An 11,678-nucleotide genomic window follows, 5' to 3' on the forward strand; every position below is an offset into this window, starting at 1 on the left:
GTTCTGAAACATTCAGAAATACGGATGTAAATGGGAAAAGAGTGAATGTCTCTCAGTCGCATGAGTCTTCTCATCGGTAACTGCTCTTAAGGTTTGGTGACTATCCTTCATGTCTTTTTGTATGCATTGATGCTACAGATTGCTAACCCAACTGTCTGCTGGGGCCTGCCAGACAACGTAAAGGAGTGATGGAGGCTGGTTGAAAAAGAGTGGGGCCGAGTGGAGACGAGGGAGAACTAAAGATACACAGCAGCTGTCTCGCTGCTCCAGCCAGTTACTGTTATAAGAGAAGACAGGTCCAGTGTGGCAAAAACTTCCCATTTGTCAAGAGAAGCCTGAAATGTAGATTTTGAAGTAAAAGTTTCTCATTTTTAAATGCTGATAACAAATTCAAATGTTTTAGATTTGGAAGTAAAAGTTTCTAATTTTTAAATGCAGACAATGAATTCAAATGTTTTATAGTCACTGTTCAAGGTAAGCAAACACAACTGCAGCCTTCATGTGGCTGGAGGACAGCTGATTTGGGCCCTTTGACTTACACCCTCCTCCATTATTTGCATGCTGTTGCATTATCTATGCTATTGCATATGCTATTTGCATTATTTTTCTAGGATAATTATATTTTTTAAGGCAAACCCCTTCCCTTAATCATTTTTGTATCCGTTCCGTAGGACTCTAGTAGACAAACAATCCGCTTAGCTCCAAACCTCAGTTTCCATCTATACAATGTCCCCAAGGTGACCCCAAAGTGGGAGCTAATGAAAAAACAAGAATAAAACACAAACCCCAAAAATAGGAACAACTAACAAAACAATAAGAACAATAAACAATAGCAACAAAGTCAACCTAGAAAAAAAACATAATTGAGGACTTGGTGGTTAAAATCACCCCCAATAGATGTGACTAACAAAGGTCAATGTAGGCATATTGGCAGCGTAGTATTGCTCTGATCCTTTCCCCACCCCCAACTCCTCATCTGACCTATGTGATTGGCTAACAGCAGGATCCCTTATCACTCGATTGGCTGGTGGCTGGAACTGATGGACAGGATTGGGAAAGTACTGTCAATCCCTCTGCTTCGATCTCTGAGGTAAGTCTCCTGAATGGAGAATGGAGATACCAATGGGACACTGAAAAGTTGAAATGTAAAAAAAGTTGATTAACGATTCTTTTGAGATCCCTTCATTTTGATGTACACAGGGCAAAGGAAAGCAGAGAATGGAGAGGAATCTGTAATTAGCTTTGAATTTCATCCAGTACACCCAGGAATGGCCTTATCTCTAATTACTTAAGCTTAGAAATTGAGCTACAGAGAAAAGGCTTGCTTACAAGGTTTCCAAGTATGCTCTGACCTCACCTTGATGCCCTCTGGCGGGCGCACATTTGGACAGGATTTGCATCAGGATGGACGTGGGGAATAGTGGATTAGGGCTGGCAGAAAGATATTTAGCCTGGGGATACTTCAACAGCCTCCAAACTGTCTCCCCTACTCCAGTCTTGCTCCATCCCATTGATTGGTTGGATTTTTTCTGCTGAAAAATCTATCATATCATTCCCCTGCATAAAATTCTTCCGTGGTTCTGTTGTCCTCAGGTGAAGGTTTAAAGTTTCAGCCATATCCTGGAAGACATTGCATTTGGGGGCTCTTGCTCATCTTTTCCAGTCTCTATTCTGGGCCTTCCCATTTGCTGCTCCTTCCCCCAGTATGCTGGCTAACTTATGCTCATCCTACAGGCCTCAGTTCAAATCACATTTTCCCTGAAAACTCATCCTGGACCTTCTGGAACAGCACTGTCCAATAGAAATATAATGTGAGCCACACGTGTAATTTAAAATTTTCTGGTAGTCACATTGAAAAAAATGAAAAGAAATAGGAAAATTTAATTTTAAAAATAGATTTTATTGAACTCCGTATGTCCAAAATATTTTTGTTTCTACACGAAATCAATACGGAAATTATTGAGATACATTATTATTATTATTATTATTATTATATTTTTGGTAGTAAGTCTTTGAAATCTGGTGCATGTTTTGCGTTTACAGCACAATATTTTAAGCCGATGCAAATTTCAAGTCTTCATAGCCACGTGTGGCCAGGGGCTCTCATCATTGCACAGCGTGCAGCTGTAGACCAGGTTGTCTGCCCTCTGGTGGGGCTTGTCTCTCATTTCCTGCACTGTCTCCAGCCACAGAACTTCTGTCTGTCCTTTAGGTGGATTATGCTCTTTCTCACTTCCGGGTTTAAGCACAGGTTGTTTCCTCTGCCTGGGACAGCAGCTCCCATGTAATTTTCAGGCCTCAGCTTCCTCCAGAAAATGTTCTGTGACTTCCCAAACCCAGGTGTCTTTCCCATGTGTTCCCATGTGTGCCTTAAGAAGCATCCGAACATGTTTCCAGCTATGTTACCAGTGGTCCTTCATTGTTCTGTGGTTCTTTCTGGACTATGTGCTGTATAAAGGGACCATTGGTATCTCTGACTCACTAGTCCAATGCCCAATACCTAATAGATGCTCAATTAAGCATTACTTTCTGATTTCCAGATGCCGAAACCAAACTTTTACACTCATTTTTGCTGACTGAGTTAACATATGGAGTCAAATGTCTCAATTTTCAAAGTTAAAAACTCAAAATCTAGTTGATTTATTTTATAAAACCCGTCAACTCATATTCCATAGACTACCTGTATACTTGGAGAATACTATTTAAAAATAAGCTGTACAACCTGAGTGAATACTATTGTACCAATGCCAGTTTTCTGGTTTTGACAACATCCTATGGTAATACCATATGAATTATAACCACTGGGGGAAACTGGGTGAAGGGTGCGTGAGAACACTATGCTATTTTTGCCACTTCATGTGAGTTTTAAACTCTTTCAAAATAAAAAGTTACTTTAAAATAGTATCTTCTCAACGTAAACAATTGTAGATATCACAAAATTCCATAGCCCAGGAATGCTTTTGCTTAGTATTATTAAAATGCTGTGTCTTCAGGGCAAAACTATAAAATTAAGCAAAATATAGGAGTGGGAGAGGACACAAATCAGTGGCTCCTAGATTTTGTGGATTCATGGCACATTTTTGAATATGAGCATTTTGGCAGCCCTCTTGGAATGACTGGTAGAGTAAAAACAACATTTAAATAAATTAGGAATAATTACAATGCAATCATTACCACAATGTAACAATATCCCCCAGTGTTTACAAAGCAGTTAGTGGTCACCCTTTCCACACTGCCCTGCTATTTGAGTGGAATTGTTTACTGTCTTGACTGTATTCTCTTAAATACTCAAAAGCTCTTATCCACTTGACCTCACACGTTAGTCTTGTTCACAGGCGGATGGACCACCCTTTATGTTTTCCTGCCTGCTCAACTAAACTGTCCATCAGACGGATGCTGCTGCAATGGTGTGTATTTTCCACTGTGCCTCCATTCAAAAAAATGTCACGTTGGGAAAAATTTGGTTGTATCTCTGCCAGGCTGATGGTTCATTAGTATGTGACAATTCATTTGTTGAGGACCACTGGTCCAGATAGATGGAAAATCTATTTATGTTCTTGGCCAATACAAGTTGGAGAGCCCAATCAAAACCTATGTCTTTTTTGGCCATTTTAGACTCTGCTGACGTTCTTGCTCTTCCTTTCATTTGTCCTACACCATGTATTCTAACACGTAAACTTTTGTGTCATTTTGTAATTCTTTTCAAAGGCATGTTTTTTCATTCTAGAAAGGACCTGTAAGTTTCATGAAGACAGGAGAAGCATCTGCCACTTCTTTTGTGTCACCTCTCTTGGCTCCTGAGTGAGTTCAATTTAATTCTATCTGTAGATTCTGAAAATAACCATTCGATTGATTCATCCAGATTAGATGATTTAAACAAAGGTGAGAAAACTTTAATCATGTCTGTGTTGAACTTGTGATTGAAAATTTTGCCAACTGCCATGCAAAAGACATTGTCGGGAGAATGACAAGGTCAGCCACCACTGGGAGAAAATATTTGCAAAAGACATCTGATAAAGGATTGCTGTCCAAAACACACAGAGAACTCCTAAAACTCAACAAGAAGAAAACCAACAACTCGATTAAAAAATGGGCCAAAGACCTTAGCAGACACCTCACCAAAGAAGATACACAGATGACTGATAAGCATTTGAAATGATGCTTCATATCATATGTCATCAGGGAACTGCAAATTAAAACAACAGTGAGAGACTGCTACACACCTATCAGAGAGCCCCAAATATGGAACATTGACAACACCACACGCTGGTGAGAATGTGGAGCAACAGGAACTCTCATTCACCATTGGTGGGAATGTAACTAGTACAGCCATGTTGGAAGACAGTTCCGCAGTTTCTTACAAAACTAAACATGCTCTTACCATATAATCCAGCAATCAGGCTCCTTGGGGTCTACCCAAAAGGGTCAAAATTTAAGTCCATACCAAAGCCTGAACATGATGTTTATAGAAGCTTTATTCATTATTGCCAAAACGTGGAAGCAACAAAGATGTCCTTCAGTAGTGAATGAATTAGTAAACTGGTATATCTGGACAATGGAATATTATTATAACAAGAAATCAGCTATCAAGCCATTAAAAGACTTGAAGGAAACCTAAAGGAATATGACTAAATGAAAGAAGCCAATCTGAAAAGGCCACATACTGTATATTACCAACTATGTGACATTTTGGAAAAGGCAAAACTTTGAAGACAGTAAAAAGAACACTGGTTCCCAGGGGTTAGGGAGGAGAGAGAGATCAATAGGTAGAGCACAGAAAATTTTTAGGGCAGTGAAAATTCTCTGTGGGATACTATAATGGTGGATACATGTCATTATACATTTGTTCACACCCATAGAAAATCCAACACCAAGAGCGAACCCTAACACCGGCGGGGATGTTGACAAAGGGAGAGGCTATGCATGTGTGAGAGCAGAGAGTATCTGGGAAATATCCGTATGTTCTTCTCAATTTTTCTGTGAACCCAAAGCTGCTCTAAAAAAATAGTCTTTTTACAGTCCCATCAACAGTGTACAAAGGTTCCCTTTTTCCACATCTTCTCCAACACTTGTTATTTTTTTTTTTTTAAGATTTTTTTTTTTTTAATTGGGGAAGGGGAACAGGACTTTATTGGGGAACAGTGTGTACTTCCAGGACTTTTTTTTCCAGTCAAGTAGTTGTCCTTTCAATCTTAGTTGTGGAGGGTGCCGTTCAGCTTCAAGTTGTTGTCCTTTCAGTCTTAGTTGTGGAGGGCGCAGCTCAGCTCCAGGTCCAGTTGCCGTTGCTAGTTGCAGGGGGTGTAGCCCACCATCCCTTGCGGGAGTTGAACTGGCAACCTTGTGGTTGAGAGGACGCGCTCCAACCAACTGAGCCATCTGGGAGCTCAGCGGCAGCTCAGCTCAAGGTGCTGTGTTCAATCTTAGTTGCAGAGGGCGGAGACCACCATCCCTTGCGGGACTCGAGGAATTGAACTGGCAACCTTGTGGTCGAGAGCCCACTGGCCCATGTAGGAATCGAACCAGCAGCCTTCGGAGTTAGGAGCATGGAGCTCTAAACGCCTGAGCCACTGGGCCGGACCAACACTTGTTACTTTTGATGGGATTGTGAATTGGTGTAGCCACTATTGAAGAGTATGAAGGTACCTCAAAAAATTAAGAATTTAACTGCCATGTGGTTCAGAAATTCCTCTTCTGGGTATTTATCTGAAGCATATGAAAACACTAATTCAAAAAGATACTTGTACCCCTATGTTAATTGAAGCATTATTTATAATAACCAAGATGTAGAAACAACCTAAGTTGTTTACCCACTGATGAGTGAATGGATTAAGAAGATCACACACACACACACACACACACACACACACACACACACACACACGAATACTACTCAGCCATAAAAATAATAAAATTTGTCATTCATGACAGCATGGGTGGATCTGGAGGGTATTATGCTAAGTGAAATAAGTCAGATGGAAAAGGACAAAAACTGTATGATTTCACTCCTATGTGGAATATAAAACAAGAAAGTAAAAAAGAAACAAACAAAACAAAACAAACAAACTCATAGATATGACAACAGATTGGTGGTTACCAGAGGGGAAGGAGGAGAAGGGAAGGGCAAAATGGGTAAAGGATGTCAAATGTATGGTGACAAATGGAAACTAGACTTTCGGTGGTGAGCACGCTATAATATATACAGTTATCAAATTAGAACGTTGTACACCTCTAACTTATATATGTAGTAACATAACTCGTAATGCTATTAACCATTGTTACCCCAAAAAAGTCTTAACATGCAAAAAAATAATTCTTGTCAACATAGCTCCATAGCCTTTAAGAAAAACACTCAGTATTTACAATATTCGTTTCTTGCAATAATTACTTATGGCTCATGTACTATGTGCCTGCCGTTGGGTAGGCTCTGAGGACACAAGGGGCCTTGCCTGCAATGGAGCTGACACAGGATCTCCTTATGAAATGGTAACCTAACACCCAACACATCTCAGTCTTGAGAATGTGGGCTGGCCACACACAAGTGGCTCCCAAAGGACAATCCACCCATGTATGACTTGAGGAAGGGCCATGATTGTGCGAGGGGAGGGGTTGTCCATAGAATATACCGAATTCAGAATCTTCAGAACACGCTCTCTGGCTGGCTGACCCATGCTTCTCCTTCTCTTCATTTTGGATATGCCTTCATTTTTTTTTTTCCTGTTAACAAGAGCAATACATCCATTCCTTTCCATGAATATACAACAAAACGGTACCCACTTGCACGTATTCTTTATTAATCTAATTTTGAAAAAACCCTGCTAGATTGCAGACCAGTTTCCAAGTCAACAACTCTGAGAGTTACATACACATCGAAGTCAGAAAACAGAGTGCTCAGGCTCTAAAATCACGCCGCGTAGGCTCACATCCCAGCTCCAGAATTCCTGTATTGATCATGAGGAATTTACTCTCTTTGTGCCTCAATGTAGTAGTCTGCCAAATGAGCAATGACAAGATGACCTGCTTCGCTGTGCGGCCACTGAAGGCAGTGAGGATGATGGGAAAGCCCAGCATAAGAACTCAATCATGTTAGCTATTTTTCTATATCAACTGGTTTCAAATGAGTTTAAAGCAGTTCGGCCTTGTAAAACTAATACTTTGCAGAGCTTTAAGTAAAGACACACACACACACACACACACACACACACACACACACACACAAGCACACACAGTGGAGCGTCTCTGGATGAGGGTAGGGTGACAATCCAGGGTCTGATGATCCTCCTAGGTTTTCTAGAAAAATGGCTCTTAGATGTTAATGTTTCTCACCGCCACCTGGAGACCGTGACGATAATGCCGAGGCCCAGGCCTTATTCTACTTCAATGAGCCCGGGCCTCTGAGTGCTTTATTAGCTCCCCCGGTGATTCTGGCACACACAGAAAATTGACAACCAGTGCTCTACAACTCTCTGCAACACTTTCGAAGCCATTGATCCACATCATAATATTTAACGGCCACATAAACTTTATAGAATGAAGACACACTGATGTATTTAAGCTCTCCACTATGTAGGAGATGGAGGTTGTTTCCATATTTTTTTTCCCCCAATTGCAATAGTTGCTGCCGTAAATGTTCTTACACATATATATCCTTCTGTATGTGTGTGAATGTCTGCCAGACAGATTTCTAGAAATGAAATTGCTGGGCCCGGATTACGTGTGCTTTAAATTTTGATAAATATTGCCAAATTGCCCTCTGAAAGGTTATATCAATTTACTCTCCTGCCAACAGTGTTGAAGAGGGTACCTCTCTCCCCAGTCTGTCATTTTTCTCTTGACTCAGGTTTCAACACTGTTTATTTTAGGGCATTGATGCAATCCACATCAGTGATAAACGGATCCATAAGCACCCAACTGATTACCTTTCAGAAAGAGATTCAGCAACACCATCAATACTTCCGAAATCATTTTCTTATCAGTGACCTGCTCTACCACCCAGCCAAGGAGTCTGCTGATATATATGCTTATCTCTGCATCTCTCGTGTATTCAAAAATATGAGAAATTTTGCTGCTTCTTTTGATTTCAGGCTGACTTTTCTATTTTCTACGAAAGAGGTTATTATTTATAGTCAGGAAATTCTGAAGTCAAAAAATATAATTCTCCCATTGTTGAGTTCCTGGATGCCTTCCTCCGATCAGAGCCGTATCTCTGAGTAACACATCACGGGAGTGACAGCTCTCTGGTGATTTAGGAGGCTGCCAGATCATTAGAGCATTACCAATGTAAGGATGTATTAGTGTAACACATCATCAGCGTGTTATCGCTCTGTGATGAATTGCTCCAAATCAGAACAATGGCCTACAGAAACTATGAGTTCCTCTAGAAATGAAATTTTTTTGAATAAGGAATAAATAAATATGAATGTTCTTTCACCGTGGAGAGAGTTCTAAATCATATAGTTTTCATCTTCTGATTATCCCTTGGTTGTTGTCTAGTTTGAGCTGGAGACGTGGTCTTTAGGCTGGATGGGTTGGCGGTTTTCTAGCTTTAAATTTAATTACTGGTGCTGAGGGAAGATTAGCACTTAGGAAAAAAAGTTCTTTGCTCCGATCTTTGTGCTAGGTTTTTTCCTAAGTCACAGGTCTTTTGTACATGGGGGACTTTTTCACTTGTGCATTTGCTTTGAAATGGGAACGCACTGAGAACATCTTTTTAATAACTTTATGACTGCAGTACCTGAACCGTGTGTGTTGAATTCTTGGGGATGGAGAAGAGAGTGTGTCTCCAAAGCTGGAAGTTGCCACCGTTGAGGTCATTCTTTTACATTCAGTGCCTTTAGAACGGGCTCCTCATAGTGGAATTGTGTCAACGGAGGGGTGAGAGGTGCTGCGTGAACTCCCCACCACAAGGAGAAACCAAAAGGACCTCTAGAGAGAGGAACAGCGTGTGGGTGACCCCCACCTCAGATTTTCCCTAAAGACTGGCTAAAACCCTGAGTGTGGAATTGGATTGACTTGGGTTTGAATATTTGCTCTGTCACTTTCTACTGTGTTTCCCCGAAAATAAGACCGGATCTTACACTGTATTTCCCCAAGAATTAGACGGGGTCTTACATTAACTTTTGCTCCAAAAGACACATTAGGGCGTATTTTCAGGGGATGTCTTATTTTTTCATGTACAACAATCTACATTTATTCAAATACAGTCATGTCATCTTCTTCTGGAACATTGTCATAATGTACTAAATTTGTCCGTCTGGCTGATGATCTTAACTGGGGCTTATTTTCGGGGTAGGTGTTATTTTTGGGGAAACAGTAGTTTGGGCCAGTTGCTTGACCTCTCAGAGCCAGTTTCTTTATCTATAAAATGGGAATGCAGCTAGTAACTGCCTTACAGGATTGCTGTGATTAGATGAGCTGTTGCATGGAAAGGGCTCAGTACCAAGCTTGTGTGGGGACAGAGCCCCAAAGAGCAGTTTCCAGGCTCTCGGCCTCACATAGAAAAGTGCTGGCTCAGGTAGTAAATGGCCATCAGTTGTGATTGGATGGCCGTCAGCTATAACCAGTGAGCCATTGGCCACTAATATAACTGCCGTGGCAACGCTAGCAGAAAAAAAGGGGGCTAGCAAGAAGATGGTGGCTGACCTAGCAAGCGGCGGAGTGTGGATTTCAGATTGCAGAGAAGTGGATTGCTAGCAAGTGAGATTGTTTGGCAGAGACAAGTGGATGGCGGGTTGCAAATAGTGTGGCTCCTGCCTCCTGTGTCTCCAACCCAGCCGCCAGCGAGAATATAGTAGTATGACTCCCCTACCTATGGCTCCGTGAGTGTTCCCTTTTGGCCTCACCATGTCCTGCGTTCTTATGTGGGGAGTGGGACCAGAGACCCCACAGGCCACCCCACATGACAGCCTGGCACACAGGAAGTGCCTTATACATGTTATAATTAAACATGTTATTATACATGCAATTGTTATCTTTAAATGTGCTGCCCAGCAGAGAAAAAACCTTGATGTTTTGACAGCTCTGGGGAACCTGGTGGGCACGCTAGTGTTTTCGGCTCATAGCATTTACATTCCATGTTGCCTACTTTAGTGCTTTATCTTCTCTGAATTAAGATGCTGTAGCACTCACTTTAAAAGACGTGCTTTCACATAGGACATTCCAAGAAACTATAAATACCAGCAGAGGATTCCCTTATGATCAAGTCCCAGACCTGATGAGAGAATGTGCAACTGGCAATTGGCATAACAAATGGCATGTGCAATTTACAAGTGATAGAGTTGATAAAGGACTAACACCTGGGAGATGTTAACTGCTGTTGCTACTCTAAGCCAGGTGTGGTGCGAAGTATATTCCATTTGGTCTCCTCAACAACTGTTGGCATTAATGTCCTCACTCAGCAGATGAGAAAAGTGTGGCTCAAAGAGGAAACTTGCCCAAGGACACACCACAAGAAACACAAGGAACCAGGATTTCATTCATATGTTTTTCCCTTCCTTCCTTCCTTCCTTCCTTCCTTCCTTCCTTCCTTCCTTCCTTCCTTCCTTCCTTCCTGTCTCTCTCTTTCTTTTTGATGATGATACTAAGACATTCATTACATCTTAAAAAGTCCATTGTTGTCCCATTCATACGGCCCACCTAGAGGTATTCCTTGATATAGATACAGATGGAAAATGCACCAGAAAATCAACATCTGCATCTCAGTGGGTAATAGAGCATTGAGAGCCCTGGTTACCCTGTGGCCTGGCAATCAGCATTGTTCCTCGGAGTTTACCTAACCTAAGGGAGCTGTGAGGACAGAGCCAGGAGTACAATTTCCAGGCTCTCAGCCTCACATGGAAAGGTGCTGGCTCAGGTAGTAAATGGCCATCAACTGTGATTGGCTGGCCATCAGCTGTGGCTAGTTGGCCGTCAGTTGTAACCAGTGAGCCATTGGTTACTAATATAACTGCTGTGGCTACGCTAGCAGCAAATGGGGGCTAGCAAGAAGATGGTGGCTGGCAAGGGCGGATTGCAGTTAGCACGGCGGAGTGCAGGTTGCGGATTGCAGAGAAGTGGACGGCAGGTTGCGGATCATGTGGCTCCTGCTTCCTGTGTCTCCAACCCAGGCGCCACCGAGAATATAGTGGTATGACTCACCTATCTATGGCTCTGTGGGTGTTCCTTTTTGGCCTCACCATGTCCTTATGTGGGGAGCGGGAGCAGAGACCCTGCATGACACCCTGCATGACAGGAATCTTCCAGGAGGACTTTTCAGTAGTCCACTTGACTTTTAGCCACCCTCTGCAGTTCACTTCTCCTTGTCCTGAGCCTATGCTGGGATGGCACACATGCCATAGATAAGCGACGATGGGATATAAAAACCATCTTCCCACTTCTGCCTCCCCCCTCCTCACCTACCACCTCCTTCAAAGCACATTGCAGAGAATAGTTCCATTCTGATCAGGCATTAAAATGTCATCAGAGCACACAGCTCTGATCAAAACTTCATCCTGCAGCTTGCTGCCTAGGGCTGTATCAGCATGTCCAGCTTTGGGTTATGGGACAGCAATGATCTGTGGCTACTGATTTGTTTTTAAAGCACATTCAAATGGAATAAACACATCAATGGCAGAGACAATAGTATAAATTATTTCAGTGAACTTTGAATTTCAGTGGGTGGATGGAAAGTCAGTTTGTTGAAA

General features: G+C 42.0%; 1 long non-coding RNA gene across 1 annotated transcript; it reads left to right on the plus strand.

The window, feature by feature from the left end:
• Positions 1-1,006: 1,006 nt before the first annotated feature.
• Positions 1,007-5,835, plus strand: LOC141567686 (uncharacterized). Its single transcript, XR_012490507.1, has 3 exons — positions 1,007-1,090; positions 3,336-3,407; positions 3,728-5,835. It is a non-coding gene; the product is annotated as an uncharacterized LOC141567686 (long non-coding RNA).
• Positions 5,836-11,678: the final 5,843 nt, after the last annotated feature.

The sequence above is a fragment of the Rhinolophus sinicus genome, linkage group LG11, assembly GCF_036562045.2.
Source record: "Rhinolophus sinicus isolate RSC01 linkage group LG11, ASM3656204v1, whole genome shotgun sequence".
Lineage (NCBI taxonomy): Eukaryota > Metazoa > Chordata > Mammalia > Chiroptera > Rhinolophidae > Rhinolophus > Rhinolophus sinicus.